Here is a 19,773-nt window from a genome sequence, read left to right on the forward strand (position 1 = left end):
TACCTTATCATTTTGATCCCTTGGATCCACCACTGTTGAAGTCGCATTTAGTCGTTTGCATGATTGAAGATTCACCCTTCATTATCACATTTTTCCTTGGACGTTGTCATTTATGCACACATTTTGGACTTTTCACTTTGGGATTGATTGTCCTAATTTGCGTTCATTTCCCATAATTGTTTTTCTTTTTTTCTTTTGTTTTCACTTACCACAGAGCATACATCATGTTAGCGCTACATTTCTTTATAGTCTTTGTTTAAAAATTATGGTCACATTTTGTGTAGCAACTGTCACTATATATCCATACTTGCGCAGTATTTTATCACTTTCCCTATAATTATGCTATGTAATATTTTACTAGTATTGCTTAATTAAATTTAATAATTATTATTATACCTATAATAAAGAGCACGGCCTATTCAACCCACAGGTTATTGAGTCTTGAATATTATTTTGTTTGATATATAGAAGTTCTGTCTACAATCCTACATGGCAATCCTGGGGGCAGCCACATACCAGTAGGTTAGGCTTTCTTTGACTTGGAGGATCGGGGACGGCTACAGGTAATGCTACACTAAGCTATATTCCCTGACCATTCATACAGAGGTGACCATTACAGTTCACTGTTTTTAATACAACAGTGTACTGCAATGGTACTGTAATGATACACACTGTCCGGTACATAAACTAAACATTGAAAAAATCTCACACATGCAGTATTGCTATACTCAGAAGGAGTAGCAGAATGTGTTTTGGGTTATAATTCCCAATATGCCCATGCTGTGTGTGAAAAATATCTTATCAAATTGCCAACTTTGGGTAAAATAATTTTTATATTCTTTCTCTATTTTCTTTCTCCAGTTTCCATAAACCTGTGGCAAAAAATGTTTTCAAAATACTCACCATGCCTCTTAAAAAATACCTTGGGGAGTTTATTCTCCAAATATGGTAATTTCATGGGTGTTTCTATGGTCCTGGTGCCAAAAATGCAAAAGGCATTCAGGAAATTAGATGCATAATTTATGCCCCTAGAGAGCCTGAAGGCGCTTTGTGGATTTTGGGCCTTTTTATGTGGCTAGGCTGTGAAAAAGTCTCACACATGTGGTATTGGCATACTCAGGAGGAGTAGCATTATGTGTTTTGGGGGGGAAATGCTAAGTATATCTATGCTGTGTGTGTGACATATTAACCACTTCCCACCCAGTTTATAGCAGATTGATGGCTGGGAAGTGGTTCTGTTATCCTGACTGGGCATCATATGACATCCAGCAGGATAACATGCCGGCGGGTGCCTGTGGGGGCGCGCAGCGCGGCGATCGCGGGTGCTGTGCGTCAGTCTGACACACTGCATCTTCGATCGTGGTGTGGAGCCTCTGACGGAGGCTCCTTACATGTGATCAGCTGTGACCAATCACCGTGCATCATTGTGAGAACCAGGAAGTGCCGGTAAACGGCTTTCCTCGGTTCGCACTGACAGGGAGAGCCAATCAGCGGCTCTCCTTGTCAGAGGGGGGGTCTGTGCTGATAATCAGCACATTTATTATCAGCACAGCCCCCATCAGATGTGCCCATCAGCTGCCAATCAGTGCCCATCAGCTGCCAGTCTGTACCCCATCAAGAACACCAGTCAGTGCCATAACAGTGCCAATCAGTGCCCATAACAGTGCCAATCAGTGCACCATCAGTAATGCCTGTCGGTGCCCTTCAGATGCCAATCAGTAAAGCCTGTCAGTAGCTCCTCATCAGTGCTGCCTATCCAGTGCCATCTATCGGTGGCCACCAGTGCCACCTATCAGTGGCCATCAGTGCCGCCTATCAGTGGCCATCAGTGCCCATCAGTGCCACCTATCAGTGCCACCTATTAGTGCCCATCAGTGCCGCCTACCAATACTCATTAGTGCCACATATCAGTGCCCATCAGTGCCACATATCAGTGCTGCCTATGGGTGCCCATCAGTGCGGCCTATCAGTACTGCATATCAGTGTAGCATATCAGTGCCCATCAATTCTACATATCAGTGCCTCCTCATCAATGCCCATCAGTGCCACCTTGTCAGTGCCACCACATCAGTGTCCATCAGTGCAGCCACATCAGTACCTGTCAGTGAAAGAGAAAACAAAATTATATAACAGAAACAAATAATTTTTTTTCAAAAATGTCGATCTTTTTAGTTTGTTTAGCAAAAAATAAAAACCTCAGTGGTGATCAAATACCACCACAAGAATGCTCTATTTGTGGGAAGAAAATGAAAATTTTTGTTTGGGTACAGTGTTGTATGACCGCGCAATTGTCATTCAAGTGTGACAGCGCTGAAAATTGAACTGGGCAGGAAGAGGCGAAAGTGCCTGGTATTGAAGTGGTTAATTGACATCTTTGTGTAAAAATTTTATTTTCATTCTGCATGTTCCAAAAATTTGTGGCAACACAATGAAGTCTTCCTAAGACTCATCATGCCTCTTAAAAGATAACTTGGGGTGTTTCTTTACAGAATGTGGTACTTTTGTGGGTATTTAACAACTTGCCAACCAGCTCACGCCGATATACGTTGGCAAAGTGGCATGGGTGCGCAAAATGACGTACCTGTACGTCATTCCGTCATCTGCGGAGAGCGGGCACGGGCCCGCCACCGGCAGAACACCCGCCGCGGGTTCTGCCGACTCGATGTCCGCCGGTGGCCAGCGATCATGGCTAGGAGAGGCAGAACAGGGAGATGCCTATGTAAACAAGGCATTTTCCTGTTCTGCCTAGCAACATGACAGGGATCTACTGCTCCCAGTGATCGGGAGCAGTTATCTCTGTCATGTTCTAGTGAGCCCATCCCCCCTACAGTTAGAACATGCTGAGGGAAAACACTTAACTCCTTGATCGCCCCCTTGTGTTTAACCCCTTCCCTGCCAGTGACATTTACATAGTAATCAGTGCATTTTTAGAGCACTGATCACTGTATAAATGTCAATGGTCCCAAAATAGTGTCAAAAGTGTCCAATCTGTCCACGCAATGTCACAGTCACAATAAAAATCGCAGATCGCCGCCATTACTAATAAAAAAAAATATTTATAATAAAAATGCCATAAATCTATCCCCTATTTTGTAGATGCTATAACTTTTGTGCAAAGCAATCAATATACGCTTATTGCGATTTTTTTTTACCAAACATATGTAGAAGAATACAGTAGGTGACCGCGATATTGTGTCAATCTTGCCGCTGTTATCGGCGAGATTTGACACCTGCAAGCCCCGTCGCGGGAGCCAGCTCTGAGCTGGCTCACTCATCTGGAAAGGAAAACATTTTTTTCCTTTCGCGATGAGCGACAGGCATTGCTGACAGCTGTCTGGTATGAATCATGAGGGGGAGCGACAAATTTTAAATAAAAAACCGGCGTGGGTTCCCCCCAGGAGCATACTAGGCCCTTAGGTATGGTATGGATTTTAAGGGGAACCCCCTACGCCGAAAAATCGGCGTGGGGGTCCCCCCAAATCCATACCAGACCCTTATCCGAGCACGCAGCCCGGCCGGTCAGGAAAGGAGGTGGGGACGAGCGAGCACCCCCCTCCAGAACAGTACCAGGCCGCATGCCCTCAACATGGGGGGTGGGCGCTTTGGGGCAGGGGCACCCTGCGGGCCCCCCCACCCCAAAGCACCTTGTCCCCATGTTGATGAGGACAAGGGCCTCTTCCCGACAGCCCTGGCCGTTGGTTGTCAGGGTCTGCGGGTGGAGGGCTTATCGGAATCCGGGAGCCCCTTTAATAAGGGGGCCCCCAGATCCCGACCCCCCACCCTATGTGAATGAGTATGGGGTACATGGTACCCCTACCCATTCACCTAGTGAAAAAGTGTCAATAAAAAAACACACTACACAGGTTTTAAAAGTAATTTATTAGGCAGCTTCGGGGGTCTTCTTCCGACTTCGGGGTCTTCTTCCGACTTCGGGGGTCTTCTTCCGACTTCTCCGCTCTCCGGCCTCTTCTCCTGGTGTCCGTTTCTTCTCCCGCTCTCCGGCCTCTTTTCCCGGTGTCCGGTTCTTCTGCCGGGCTCCTCCGCAATCTTCTGCTCTTTTGCCGCTCTTTTGCTAGTGGTGGCCTGGTCTTCGCCATCTTCTTCTCTTCTTCTCTTCTTCCGATGTTGACATGACGCTGTCTCCCGCTGTTATGCTGTGTGAGCGGTGTGCGATCACTTATATAGGCATGGGGCGTGGTCACCGGGTGCTGTCACCCGGTGACCCCGCCCCTTATGATGTCACAGTCCCATCATGCCCCAATCCGTTGTCGTAAATTCCGAGCATGTGTAGACAATTCCGACGCACAAAATTCCTCGATGCTCTGAATCAAGTACAAGACGGAGGCGCTCGGTCTGGTAAAACTAGCGTTCGTAATGGAGATAGCACATTCGTCACGCTGCAAATTTTTTAATCTTTTAATGCAGCGTATTCTCTTCTTCTTTATAATGCTAGAGTAATGAAGTTGTTTTGCTGCTTATATTCACACAGAGTTCTGACAAACTGATTTTTTTATTATTTCTCGTGATCTCTCGTGATCTCCTGAATAATCTTTATTTTTTTTTTCGCCAGATCTCCAGAATAATGTTTCTACATTTTTTTATCAAGATCTCCTTTTTTTTTTATCAAGATCTCCCGCTTTTTTTTTTATGTTTTTTTTCTGATGATCTCCTTAATATTTTTTGTTGTTTTGTGTGTTAAGTTATACCACAACCTGCCTATTCACAAACAAACTGTCCTTTTTGAAGTAAAACACATAGCCAAGTATTTGTGAAAAAAATAGACATTTTTTAGGGGTCATAACAAAATAAAGAGGAAGGCAACGCTGGATAAACTGTTGAAATGGGTGAAGCCTTTGTACCCCAGGGCAGACTTCAATTATTTGACAGAAAATATTGGTAGCCTGAGGAGTCCATTTAATAGTGAGTACAATACGGTCCAGGACTGCGAGAGATCGAGAGCAGCAGCAGATGACATATATGTCCCGAGGTTGTGGTCTTACAACAGCCTGCGTCTTTTGCCAAACCAGACTGAACCCAGGCCTTCACTCTCAAGACTTCCTTGCACGCTTCCTTCCAGGCTGTGGCTGTGGTGTTGGAGTTGTGGCAGGAGGTGGAGGAGCAATATGGTCCAACCCACATACGTGACTTTTTTTGTGAGTTCACCCATCACCCCCTTATTTAGGGCCTGATAGATGACTTCCTCACAAAATGAGGCGTTGGCCCACCTCCATTTCCTGCATTTTGCTGGCTGCCATGCAGGCATAGGCCTCTTGAAAATTGGAGGTGGTTCTGAGGGCCACAGTAGCCAGCTGAATCAAAGAAAGTTCCTCCTGGCTGCCACTTTCCCCCGCCACCTCCTGGCTGAGACTTTCCATGGCCTCCTCCTGGCTGAGACTTTCCTGTGTATGAAAATGGGACATAGTTTTTGTTTTTTGGTCATCAATCACACACAATTTTGAGCTCATGACTGTTGCAAATTGAGTGCTAACAAATAGAAAAGACTATCATTCTGACCCCAGCATTTTTCATTCTTGTCCCAATCATTTTTGGCTACTATTGTCTATTGATATGTAAACCACTTTGTTAAATCAGATATTAGTGATCAATAATAACATCTAGTTAACATCATTCATTTTTGGACAAGAAATATGTTGAACAATGCTATACCTGACTCAAGTTGTGCTCCTCCACATCTTCTTCCTGATTGGAAGGCCCAGTTTGGACTTCGGAAGCCTCAGCTGAGGTGGAAGGAAGAGAGGAAGGAAGTGTGGAAGGAAGGGTTGAGAGTGATGGCCTGATTTCAGTCTGGTCTGACAAAAACCACAGTCTGTCATAGTACCAGAGCCTGGGGACATAAATGTCATCTGCTGCTGCTCCTGATCTCATGGAATCCTGGACCTTCTTGCGCTCCCTATTATATGTGCTCCTCAGGCCACCAAGTTTGCATTTCGAAGAGAGGATGGTTTCTGTGGGAATCACTGGCTTCACCAATTCCAGCAATTGATCCAGCGCTGCCTTCCTCTTTATTTTATTATTACAGAATGGGTGTTTCACCTACCACAGACAGGGCAGCTCTCTGTATTTATCAATGAAGTTAGGGAGGAAGTTGTGATCGTTGAATTTTATCTGCAAGGCACAACACAAGACAAACCCTAATGTCAGGCTAAACTCTCAAAATCTTGTCCCAAAATAGGCCTCAATCTATAAGCAGTATAGGCCAATGATGCCCCAAGTTAAAATTGTACCTTTGTTAGCACGATCGGCGCTTACGCTACTCCGTCCTCCGCTCACAGATCGTACGTATGACTCACGTGTGTTTTTACGCTTTATATACACTGCGCATGCATGAAACTCTGCCAGCCCCTGACCTTCTTTCTAGTATATTCCCCGACCCTTCTCTTTCGGTGCAGTGGGAGAGCACATGGCGGAGACAGAGCAGGCGCATGCAGAGGAGAGAAGCAACGACGAAAGCCACAAGCCACAAACGTCCCAATCCCGGAGGAGATTTAAGGCCTCAAATATGGCCTTTGTTGAGATGGTGGAGATGGTGGACATCTTGAAGAGGGCCGACTATGATGGGAAGTATGGACCTTACCCAAACCCAAATGTGAGAAAGGCCAAAATCATGATTAAACTTGTGAAAAGTCTGCACAGGAATTTTGGGGTACGACTATCCAAGGATCAACTGAAGAAATGATGGTCAGGCCTCAACTTGAGGGAGCACGATCAGTACAGAAGGATCAAGGGAGTGCTGCAAAAAAGTAAGTATTTGTCTTGTGTTCCTATTATTATTATTACTTTTGTGCTGGTACATGTGCTTTTCTTTACTGTTGTACAGTTTAAAATGGCAAGTTTCAGGCTCGTGGACACAGTAATCATTCGTAGTAAACATCGTTCCATCGTCCACGAATATAGTGTTTTTGGTAGATGCTGGTCAACTACATTTGTTAATGCCGATTTGTATTAAGAAGTTTGTTGTCTAGATGGGTTTGTAACTAGAATGAAATGCAAACTTGATTCAGTGTAAGGAGAGGACACTCAGCAGCTGTTTACACATCTGGATGCAGAAGCACTAGTGTGGAACACCAGAACACCCTTTTTAGGGTGTGCCACGCCGGTGCTCCAGTGGATACTAGGGGTCTCTCTATGTGTGATACTTTACCAAAAATGGTAAGTATTCCAGCTTTAAGAAAGGGAAAAAAATCATGTCTTCAGCTTGGAACTCTGCCAAAACAGACAATTGTACGACACTTCCAAGCAATGTTTCATATTACTATTTCTTGCCTCAAATATCTGTGTAATAAGTATACCTTTTTTTTTAAATTCACATAGGGGAGAAAAGGATCGGGACATCAGAGGACACCAGGGACCCACAACCACCTAAAGAAGGGGAAGTCACCACACCATAACCTGAGGATGTGGGGGGAGAGGTTCATGAAGTGGTTGAAATAGTGAACACAACAAGTCAGTATCTGAGACCACAGCTTCAGGTAATAGATGGATGCCTGCATATTTCTAATACATGGTGTGTTTTTTTTTATTTTAGGTGATGTGGATGTTGTGGAAGAAGAAACTCATTTCACCAGTGCAAGTGCACAGATCCTCATGGGGGAGATCATGTTGTGCAATCGTGATTTAGAAAATATAAAGGAAAACATCAATGATGTTCAAGAAAAAAATGAATCATTGATGTTTTAGGCAGAATCTAAAACACACAAAAATTGTACTGTTTTGTCATGGAATTTGTTATTTTAAATCCAGTTTTAAACTAATTTAAAAGCCAAATTTTGAAGATGCACACAGTGTGTCAACATGTGCTATCTGCCATCAAAGGATATCAAGGTACACGTTTTGTGGGTGCAACCCCTTCCTCGCAACTCAAGTAGGTGAGAGGAAGGGGTTGCACCCACGAAACACGTCCATTGATCCCCCCATGATGGGAGCTAGCACATGTTTACATTAGGCATGGGATCAGGAGGGAAATCCACATTCTGACCCCCAATTTGTGTGCATCTTCAAAATTTGGCTTTTACAGGCGTGACATCACCCCATCTGATGAAGCCAAGATCAACACAGTTTTAACATACTAATGTCTGATATTGCCTTCACTTTTTCAAAGTTGAACTTTGTAAGTTCCTGAGTTGTGTATGTTATGGTTTTAAACATGCCTGTTTAACCAAAAAAAAGGATATTTATAATGTCAAACATAAAAATGTTATACACCAAAGATGTTGGTTTGTTCAAAAAACCCTTTTCTAACGCACATGTGAATGTGCACAGAGTAAAATGTTTTATGCTCAACAATGTGTGGCTTCTTCTTGCAGTGCACTTGTAGTGCAAAGTGGATTTGTCTTTAGTAAATAACCCCCACAGTGCTCTAAAATTTGACACAATCAGGCCATTTAAGGGACTCTAAACAATTAATACATGGTGCTAAAAGGATGATTATTTTTATCCTTAATGCATTACATACATTAACAACAAAAACAATGTATGTGTGTAGCAGACCCACAACATAATAGTTAGCTGAAGAAGAGATTGTCACCTCATGTATCAAATAAGTTACGTTTGCACCAGTGGCGGCTGGTGAAGTTTTAGGATGGATGGAGCCAGACCCGCCCCTCCTTTTTGATCCCTCCCACTTATAAGTCCCATCCCTTATAGCATCCACCCACTCCGTCCCCTGTATTCCACTTGCTTCCACCCATAGTGTCAGGAGTATACAGTTCAGGACAGCTCATCACAGCTCATCACAGGACTCACAGCAGAGTATACAGTCCAGACTCACAGCACAGTATACAGTCCAGACTCACAGCAGAGTATACAGCCCAGAATCACAGCAGAGTATACAACCCAGAATCACAGCATATCATAGCATATAGCATTTCTCACAAAGTCTGGTATATAGCATTTCTCACAAAGCCTGGTATATATAATTTCTCACAAAGCCTGGTATATAACATTTCTCACAAAGCCTGGTATATAGCGTTTCTCACAAAGCCTGGAATATAGCGTTTCTCATTGGTCTCCCCTTCTACTTACGTCTGTCGCATGGCTACTTAAAGTGCAAGTTCACCCTACAGAAAAATCTGTAAGGTGAACTTACACAGGTCCCCCTCCCATTTGTGCCTACTAGTGCCTTCTCATCTGTGCCCACCAGTGCAGTCTCATCTGTGACCACCAGTGCCATCTTATCTGTGACCACCAGTGCCATCTCATATACAGCTATATATACCCCACCTTCCTTCCTGTATATAGAGACTTTTCTCTATCATCACTGACTGCAGATATACATGATTTGTACTGTATACAGCTATATATACAGTAACAGGACAAATGATGTATACCTACCTTTCTCCATACCTACCTGTATACCTACCTTCTTCCTTCCTGTATACAGGACAGATGTACTCACAATGTGTGTATATAGTGTATACAGCTAGCTATATATACACATGACATCCAGGCACACAGGGATCTCTTAATATGAGTGCAGTCCCCCTAATCCACAAGACAGGGGCTCCCCCATTGTAATTACATTGTTCCTGCTCAGGACACACAGGGCCCCCCCCATTAAATGAAGTAACCCCCCCACACACACATACATACAGGGTTTGCTACCCCCCCCCATGTTCCATCACACATGTTGCATTGCTTCACCCGCTCTGCACTCATATTCACCATTGATGGTAAACAGGGATCAGTGTACACAACCGTGACAAGAGGGGCCACTGGCTCTTGCCCCTCTTGCTCCAGCAGACATTTTATTCTCCAGGCTGCACATTGTACTCCCCAGCACAGCCGGGACTTCAGGGGGAGGCAGGTGCAGAGCTGAGTGACAGGACTGCAGACCAATCGGCGTCCAGCTGCATTTGGGTAAAACAGCAGCCAGCCAGACTTCCTGCTGGGAATTATGCAGATAGCAGTGTGGGAGAGACACATCGCTGTTCTCACTGACATGAGGGAGATGAATAAAACAAGTCACAGTCACACATGCAGCCCTATTTGCCGGCGGTGCTGTGAACTTATGCCGACCCTGCCTTGAGTTCTCTCACTGCTGGTTCAGGAGGTGCTGGTGCCGCCTCCTCCTCCCCCAGGCTGTCTCTGGCTCTTTCTCTCTCTGCAATCTGCATAGGACCGGCCCACTTACTCCATCCATCCCCCCTGTCCTCAGGCTCCGAGGAGCCTCTTATACGCTCCTCTCTCTGAATCCACCGCATGCACGCACATGTACTCCAGTCGACACCTCCCCCTGGAGGTGACCGGGAAACCAGAAGTGATGTTAAAGCACCGCCCACTGTCCTCTCCTCTGGTGTTCTCCTGTCCCAGTCGACTCCACCCCCATAGTACCGCCCACTGTCCTCCAGTCCCTGCCTCGCAGTCACAGCCAGTCCTAGCCACTACTAATAGCATACTGACGAATTCCAGTAGAGTGGCAGTGTGTGCGGCGCACAGCTTGCGCCCTGCACATGCCCTAAACACGTGCAAATCAGCTTCCCAGCCTGCAATCAGCTGATTGCAGACTGGGAAGCCTCCCATAGACCGCCGCATGTCTGGCGCCGGTCACTCTTAAAGTGACATTTTTTTTTTTTTTTTTAGCTTGGGGGGGCGGCGCCCAAGCACCCTCTATGGACAGGCCACCACTGGTTTGCACTATTGAAGAAAATGGCCAGAAAGGAAAGCCCATTGGAGAACCTAGGAGACAGCTAAAAGAAACACAAGCAGTAAATCAAATAAAATACTAGTTCATTTAAAAAAGAAGACAAGTTTGAGCCAACATTTGTCAGAAATAAATCCACGGTTTGGTTGTCGGAAATTCCGATCATCTGTACGCGGCATTACTATGCCTATACTGTGTGTTATTAATAGACAGCTTTGTGTAAAAAATTATTTCCAAAATGTGGTCATTTTGTGGGTGTTTCTCCTGTTGTGACACTTCAGAGACGCAAAAATATTATGTTGTTTTGGGGTCTAATTTTAAGTATGCCTATGCTGTGTGTGAGAAATAACTTGTGATAAACAGTGTGATATAAAGTGTGATAAACATTTAAACAAAAACTCACCATGCCTCAAGACTAATTACCTTGGACTGTAAACTTTCCAGAAAGTGATAATTTTTGTGGTATTTGTACTGTCCTGGCATTTTATGTCCTCAAGAATTGAGATAGGCAGTCAGTACATCAGGACTGATCGATTTTCAAATCCATATATACCATACTTTGTAGACTCTATAAGCTTAATACAGACTAAATAATATACACTGTTTTTTTTAACCGCTTGCCGACCAGCCGCTGAAGTATAAGGCGGGTTGGCGTGGCTGTGCAAATCACCGTAGCTATACATTGGCTCTTTAAGACGCTATAGCAGGCGCGCGCGCGCCCTCAGCCTGTCCCCGGAGCTGATTTGCGTGACTGGCAGGTGCGATGTCTGCTGGGCACCCGCGATCGCTCCTGACAGAACCAGAACGGGGATCTGTGTGAGTAAACACACAAATCCCGGTTCTGTCAGGGGAGTAGAGACAGGTGGTGTGTTCCTACTAAGTAGGAACAACGATATGTCTTCTCCCCCAGTCAGTCACATCCCCCCACAGTTAGAAATACACCCAGGGACACACACTTAACCCCTTGATCGCCCCCTAGTGTTAACCCCTTCCCTGCCAGTGACATTTATACAGTAATCAGTGGGTATTATTGGCTCTGATCACTGTATAAATGTCAATGGTCCCAAAAAAGCGTCAAAAGTGTCCGATCTGTCGGCCGCAATGTCGCAGCCCCGATAGAAATCGCCACCATTACTAGTAAAAAAAAAAATAATAGTAAAAGTGACATAAATCTATCCCCTATTTTGTAGACGCTATAACTTTTGCGCAAACCAATCAATATATAAAGGAAAAAAAAGGCGCTGAAAAGATGTGTCCTTGAATGCACCAATGAAAAATCAGCAGCATATAGTGCGATAACACAAAAGTCCAAAATAAAATAAAGAAGCTGCGCTAAAAAGGATTGAAGTATGCCCAAAAAATTACGAATATCCAAATGGAAGCACTTAAAATCTTGCAATCACCATAGTGTGCACACACAAACAAGGTAAAGTGCCCGACCACCGTAGCTGTAGATTAGGCTTACCAGACGGCAAGCTTTAAAGGTGGATGGCTTTCAACCCAGCCTTGGCCTCTAATGAATATATGCTTATTGCGATTTTTTTACCAAAAATATGTAGAAGAATACATATCGGCCTAAACTGATGAATAAAAATAGTTGTTTTATATATTTTTGGGGGGGTTAATTTATTATAGCAAAAAGTACAAAATGTGTTTTTTTCAAAATTGGCGCTCTTTTTGTTTATAGCGCACAAAATAAAAACCGCAGAGGTGATCAAATGCCACCAAAAGAAAGCTCTATTTGTGGGAGAAAAGGATATCAATTTTGTTTGGGTACAACGTCGCACGACCGCGCAATTGTCAGTTAAAGTGATACAGTGCCGTATGGCAAAAAATGGCCTGTTCAGGTAGGGGGCAAATCCTTCCGGGGCTGAAGTGGTTAAACCAATGAAATGTTGCAGAATACATTTTGGCTCAAATGTACGAAGAAAGATTATTTATTTGCAAAGTTTTGTAACAAAAACTAAGAACATTTTTTTCTTTTTCAAACTGTTAATTTTTTTCCCTTTATATAGTAAAAAGTAAAAAAACAAGTGGTGATAAAATACTGCCAAAAGAAAGCTCTTTCTTTCTCAAGAAATTACATAACATTAATTTGATTATAGCGTGATTATGTCATTCAAAGTGTGACAGCACTGAAAAATGAAAAATGTTCTGAACAGGAAGGGAGTTTAAAATACCTGTCTACAAGTGGTAAAGGTGCAACTGTTATTTCAAGTATATTTTTTCCAGCAAAGTAACTTTAGCCACCTAAAGGAGAAGTATGGGAATGCAAAAATAGGTAGTACATGCTACTATCATACCTGCATTGCATTTCTTTCTTTCCCCAGTCGTTTAGTTTTTGCAGAATAGCCTTTTGAAGCTCCCAGAATCAGCCTCTAACGGTTCTTTCCCAGTTCAAAAGATTCCAGGGGGTGGAAACATCTCCAAAATCCAGCCGCTCCTTCACTCCCTCCCTCTGGAGGGCATGTGGGTCTGATTGGTGAAGAGATGTACACCCAGGCTGCTATCTAGAATGAGCACATTCTTCACATACCTCTGTTTCAATGGCAGCGTGTCCCCAGCTAAAACCCAGAAGCAGAGACAGTGTGATACAAGCAGTGAAATGCTCACCTTTCCCTGGCTGTTATCTGCAAGCTCTCCTCTCTCCTGAGCATTGATGTTCCTGTATCATCCGAATTCCCCCCTCCCTCCCCTCACTCATTCAAAGTCTGTATCAGCTTCTCGTCCAGCCAATGGGGGAGGGGGGAGAGTCATTTCTCATGTCCAGAAATTAACACAGGTAATCTCTCTACACATAGCACTGTGTTATATCAGAAGATGAGACATGGTGAGGAGCATAGTGACCTGTGCCCTGTGTCTGTTTTCTGAAATGTACACAGTGCTATGTGAAGAAAGTATACCTGTGTACAGTACATAGGAGAGGGAGACTGACAACTCCCCCACATCTAAAATGACCCAGATATGTCCCTAGAGTCTCCTTTATTGTACATACAAATCATCCCTCTGTCACTGTACTCCTATACAGTCCCATCATCCCCATCCCCGTATGGCAATGAATGGCACTGTACGGCATGTGATGGCACTGTACAACATGTAATGATATTGTACGGCATGTGATGACTCTATACGACATGTGATGGCAGTGTACGGCATGTGATAGCACTGTGCAGCATGTGATGACTCTGTACGGCACGTGATGACTCTCTATGGCATGTGATGGCACTGTACGGCATGTGATGGCACTGTACGGCATGTGATGACTCTGCATGGCATGTGATGGCACTGTACGGCATGTGATGTCTCTGTACGGCATGTGATGGCACTGTACGTCATGTGATGTCTCTGTACGGCATGTAATGACCTGTGTACAGCACATAGGAGAGGGAGACTGACAACTCCCACACATCTAAAGTGACCCAGATATGTCCCCAGAGTCTCCTTTATTGTACATAGAAATCATCCCTCTGCCACTGTACTCCTATACAGTCCCATCATCCCCATCCCCGTATGGCAATGAATGGCACTGTACGGCATGTGATGGCACTGTACAACATGTAATGATACTGTACAACATGTAATTATACATGTATAATTAATAATAATATAACCACTCCGCCGTGAGGAGGGAGAGCTAGCCGAGGCTCCGTGGCGATGGGCGATGACGTCAGCTCAGCTGGGAGGCCGTTCCGAGGAGGGAAGGGCTCGGCTTCTCACAGGAAAGCCGCTGGAGTGTCAGCTGGTGAACACTGAGCCGCTGACTTGCCGGTCTGTGTCCCCTCAGGGATGAATCGCCTCTGTGTGAATGGTGTCACTCAGGGGATGCAGCAGTGCAAATTGAATAAAAAGAAGCCAGGGAAGAAGCCTGGCTTCTTTTTATTCAATTTGCACTGCTGCATCCCCTGAGTGACACCATTCTGGAGCCGGTGAGTCATCCTTCCAGGGATCGTACCCCACATCCAGCGGGGATCCTGTGGGTCTCCTTAGTGCCTTCACACCTGGATTCCCTCCTCCCTTTTCCTTCCCTCTCCTCAACTCATCACAGTTTGGGACCATGTAGTTGGATGGATCTCCCGTTTTGTATTCTTGTTGCTTGATTGACAGTCTGTCATATTTAGTTCCTTACAATAGTATTCTAGTACTGTGTTTCCATGGGACTGTTTTTATAAACTGCCTTTATTAAATTATTCAGTTTTTTTACTTTGGGCTGTTGCAGTTTGACTTTGTGATATACAGAGTGCTGGACAATTTTTGTTTTTGCTCTTCATCTGTATCTACCAGCTACGGTTGCTCTAGCTGCACTGGTTTCACATTCCCCCCCGAGTTAACACATGCTAAATGTATATTATATGTTACATATCACATGTTATGGTTTAACTCCCCAGGTGTCCAATTACTGGCGCTGGGATATTGTTGTTGTTTTTTACTGTACGGCATGTGATGGCACTGTACAACATGTAATTATACTCTACGGCATGTGATGACTCTGTACGGCATGTGATGGCACTGTACGGCAGGTGATGACACTGTACGGCAGGTGATGACACTGTACGGCATGTGATGACTCTGTACGGCATGTGATGACACTGTACGGCATGTGATAACTCTGTACGGCACATGATGACTCTGTACGGCATGTGATGACACTGTACGGCATGTGATGGCACTGTACAAAATGTAATGACACTGTACGGCATGTGATGACTCTGTACGGCATGTGATGGCACTGTACAGCATGCGATGACACTGTACGGCATGTGATGGCACTATATGGCATTTGATGACTCTGCACAGCATGTGATGGCACTGTACGGCATGTGATGACTCTGTACAGCATGTGATGACATTGTACGGCATGTGATGACACTGTACGGCATGTGATGACTCTGTACAGCATGTGATGACATTGTACGGCATGTGATGACACTGTACGGCATGTGATGACACTGTACGGCATGTGATGACACTGTACGGCACATGATGACTCTGTACGGCATGTGATGACACTGTACGGCATGTGATGGCACTGTACAAAATGTGATGACTCTGTACGGCATGTGATGGCACTGTACAGCATGTGATGGCACTGTACAGAATGTGATGACAATGTACAGCATGTGATGGCACTGTATGGCATTTGATGACTCTGCACAGCATGTGATGGCACTGTACGGCATGTGATGACTCTGTACAGCATGTGATGACATTGTACGGCATGTGATGACTCTTTATGGCATGTGATGGCTCTGTATGGCATGGCATGTGATGACACTGTATAACATGTAATGACACTGTACGGCATGTGATGGCACTGTACAACATGGAATGTCACTGTACGGCATGTGATGGCACTATACTTATTTATTTTATTTTTATTTATTTCAGGTACTTATATATCGCCGTCAATTTACGCAGCGCTTTACATATACATTGTACATTCACATCAGTCCCTACCCTCAAGGAGCTTACAATCTAAGGTCCCTAACTCACTTTCATACATACTAGGGACAATTTAGACAGGATCTAATTAACCTACCAGCATGTCTTTGGAGAGTGGGAGGAAACCGGAGTACCCGGAGGAAACCCACGCAGGCACAGGGAGAACATGCAAACTCCAAGCAGGTAGTGTCGTATACAGCATGTAATGACACTGTACAGCATGCGGTGGCACTGTACAGAATGTGATGTCACTGTACGGCATGTGATGGCACTGTACGGCATGTGACGGCACTGTATGGTATGTGATCCTGTAATACTCTATTTACAATGAAGGAAAAATTATTACTATAGGGGTACTAGGTAATACACCAATTATGGGGGAGCAAAGCTCTGTCCATGTCTGAGGAGGTCTGGGCTTCAGTATGAAAATTCAAGTAGATGTGAGTGGAAGGTTTCATTGTCTCATATAAAAATCCAGATAGTCAATAAAAGGATTAATTTACAATGTTAGCTCTGATTTTATTACATTTTACTATACCAGTAATGCATGGAATGCCTGTGTGCTGTCACATCCATATGTGTATTCTGCTTTACAAATACATTGCTTTCACTTTGGTAGATAATATTATGTAGGACATTTACATACACAGAACTATCAGTGACTTCTCCTACCTTAGTCACTGAATGAAGTGCTCATATCTCTGCTGACACTTATGACCATTTAAACATGCTGCGGGGGAGAAGGAAGGGGGAGAGAGAAGAGAGAGAAGGGAGGGGGGGAGAAGGGAGGGGGGAGGAGAGAGAAGGGAGGGGGGAGAAGGGAGGGGGGAGGAGAGAGAATGGAGGGGGAGAAGGGAGGGGGGAGGAGAGAGAAGTGAGGGGGACAGGCTACACTCTGTGAAGTCTCGGGAGCGAGCAGAGAGAGGACATCAATCAAGAAAAATGACAGGAAAGTGGGTGGATCCAGACTCCAGAGCCAGACCATTGTTGGTATTACACTATATGAAAATCTGTAGACCCTCCCACAGGTATTTATCTCAATTTTAACAGAATGGGGGCACTTCTGAGAGGGCTGGAAAGATTTATAGATATCAGTAGCTCACATAGAATAGATGTAAGCAAAAAAGGAAACCAGGGAGGGGTACTACTGGAGTAGCAAAAATCTGACTTTTAAGGCATGGAAACAATGGAGAAGTGACACAAATAATATTTAAAACATTTATTGAAAAAAGTACATCATATGGACACAGTGTTCAAAAAGAGATAAAAAACATGAGAATAATACAGTCTGTACAGTGAGCCCTTGTGCGTCTATGCGTTTCGCCGTGAAGCTTCTTCAGGACACGATCAAGGTTCAGAGACGTAACAAAAGAGAAAAGAGAGCAAGTCTCACTGTCTGAAATGAAATACACTCCAATTAAAATCAGAAGTGTTGCACAAACGCATTACAACATGTTACATTAAAAAGCAAGAAAAAGCAAAAGAGAAGCGCCTCCGGGTCAGAATCAGTTAAAAAGCTTTATTTTACAAAATGAATATGTCCACTTACATGGATAAAAGGCAAGTAGAGCTCAGATTTCCTCGAGTGGTGATGTCCCAGCGTGAGTGCCTGTATGTCAGCTCATGACCAGGGGAGAGAGGGGAGACAATCCGTCCAGCAGGTTGTGTAAACTCCGTCCCAGGGATGAAAACGAGGCTTGGCTCGTGTGAGTAGTGGAACGCAGGCCTCCAACACGGTAACGTCGCAGACAGTGCAACGACGTGTCGGCGCATGCGCACTGTGTATTACAGACGTGCGCCTTCTTCAAGCATTGAGGATAGAGGCTCATAGGAGCCTTATATGTGCTCAGTGATGGAGCCATCTAGTGGAGATTGAGTATTATAACGCAATCTAAATAGAGAGGCTCCACCAACAAAGGTAAAAAAGGTAAAAAATAATCGATTGAAATAAAAATGAGGGGGGGGGGCTGTGAGGGAAGAAAAAAAATGAAAAATTGTATATATATAAAAAACTAATGGGAAAGGGTATATATGTGCATGTGAATATATTGACCTTTGCAGAGCTACTGTATGCAGACGGCAGTATATAGATAATATTATCAGAATGGGTGTACTGCATACAGTAGCTCTGCAGAGGTCAATATATACACATGCACATATATACCTTTTCCCATTAGTTTTTTTATATATATATATATATATATATATACAATTTTTCATTTTTTTTTTAAAATTGGGACAGAGTTTACACAACCTGCTGGACGGGATTGTCTCCCCTCTCTCCCGTGGACATGAGCTGACATACAGGCACTCATGCTGCGACATCACCACTCGAGGAAATCTGTGCTCTACTTGCCTTTTATCCATGTAAGTGGACATATTCGTTTTGTAAAATAAAGCTTTTTAACTGATTCTGACCCGGAGGCGCTTCTCTTTTGCTTTTTTCTTACATGTTTGGAGCCTGCCTCATGCTTCCCTGGATAGCTTGCCCTGGAACACAGACTATTTTAAGCCTATGCAAAAGGTTTTTTGTCTTTCCCCCTACTCCCATTGTGCCATTGTTTACTAGCCATCCATTCCCCCAGAGGACATTTGTATTTAAACTATTTCATAACTGGCAACAGCGCTACCTACTCACATGTTTCTACTATGTACATTAAAAAGCATGTGCTGAACCATCCAAGAGAAATGGGCATGAAACAATAAGATGGCAATAAAAAGGTACCATCAATTTGGTTAGGCCTCATGTACAAAATCCCCGTAACCGGAAATTCTCCAAAATATGGAATGTTTATGACAAACTATGGAGAAGTAAAAAATGCAAGAGGCTCTAACATACAGAGTATAATACAGCGGATAGCTAATATGCTATTAGAAACTAGCACAAACAAGCACAAACAGGATACCTACTAGTGTGTAAACTTCAAAGCATTGCTACAACAGGGGCAAGTGTATGTCTTGTATCCAGGCAAGGAAAGACCATCAGGATAATGATACTGACAGGTCCAGCATCCAAACAAGGGAAAAAGCCTTAGTAAGGTTGAGTACTGCTAGCGGCATGCAATGCAGCCCTTGCTAGCATGTAATACCTATGGACATAAGGATGAAAGGGGGGAATGCATTGAACAGCCAAAAGTGGTAGCCAGGACAGTACCTATAAAAGTAGCAGATAAAAACTTACATGGAGCTGAAGAAAAATGGATATGCCCTTGGGAGACAGCCGGGTGCTGTATACAGAGCCCATGTTAAAAACATGGGCTATTTATACAGCCTGGCCGTGTCGCTGGAAGCAGTAGCGTCATGTGACGCAATCACGTCCATACATCATGATGAGAAGAATTATGGGCAATGTAGGCAGTGCAGCGAATGGACCTGCCGTTTAATTTGCGCATGTGCAGGGTACATGAGTCGGGACAGCTGAATTATGGGGCTTGTAGGCAGAGTGGTAGGTGAAACTCCACTCGTATTGCATTAGCATACAAGTCAGTGAGACAATGAAAACTGCTCAGATACTGTGCATTGGATGTAGTGATGAATAGAAAATGTTCTTGCTAAGAATACCTCTGTGGGGAAAAATAGAATAGGATATGTAACATCATCTTGTAAATAGGAGCCAAGTACTGTCTCCATAGAGTCCCGTGAATGGAAAATGCAAAGGATTAAAAACACAGTGG

At 44.1% G+C, this 19,773-nt stretch overlaps 1 long non-coding RNA gene across 1 annotated transcript; it reads right to left on the bottom strand.

Annotated features, from left to right (window-relative positions):
• Window positions 1-17,303: 17,303 nt before the first annotated feature.
• On the bottom strand, window positions 17,304-19,427 carry LOC141145839 (uncharacterized). Its single transcript, XR_012244670.1, has 2 exons — window positions 19,281-19,427; window positions 17,304-17,495 (listed from the first exon to the last, which is right to left on the bottom strand). It is a non-coding gene; the product is annotated as an uncharacterized lncRNA (long non-coding RNA).
• Between the last annotated feature and the right edge of the window lie 346 nt (window positions 19,428-19,773).

This window comes from Aquarana catesbeiana, linkage group LG05 (genome assembly GCF_042186555.1).
Source record: "Aquarana catesbeiana isolate 2022-GZ linkage group LG05, ASM4218655v1, whole genome shotgun sequence".
NCBI lineage: Eukaryota > Metazoa > Chordata > Amphibia > Anura > Ranidae > Aquarana > Aquarana catesbeiana.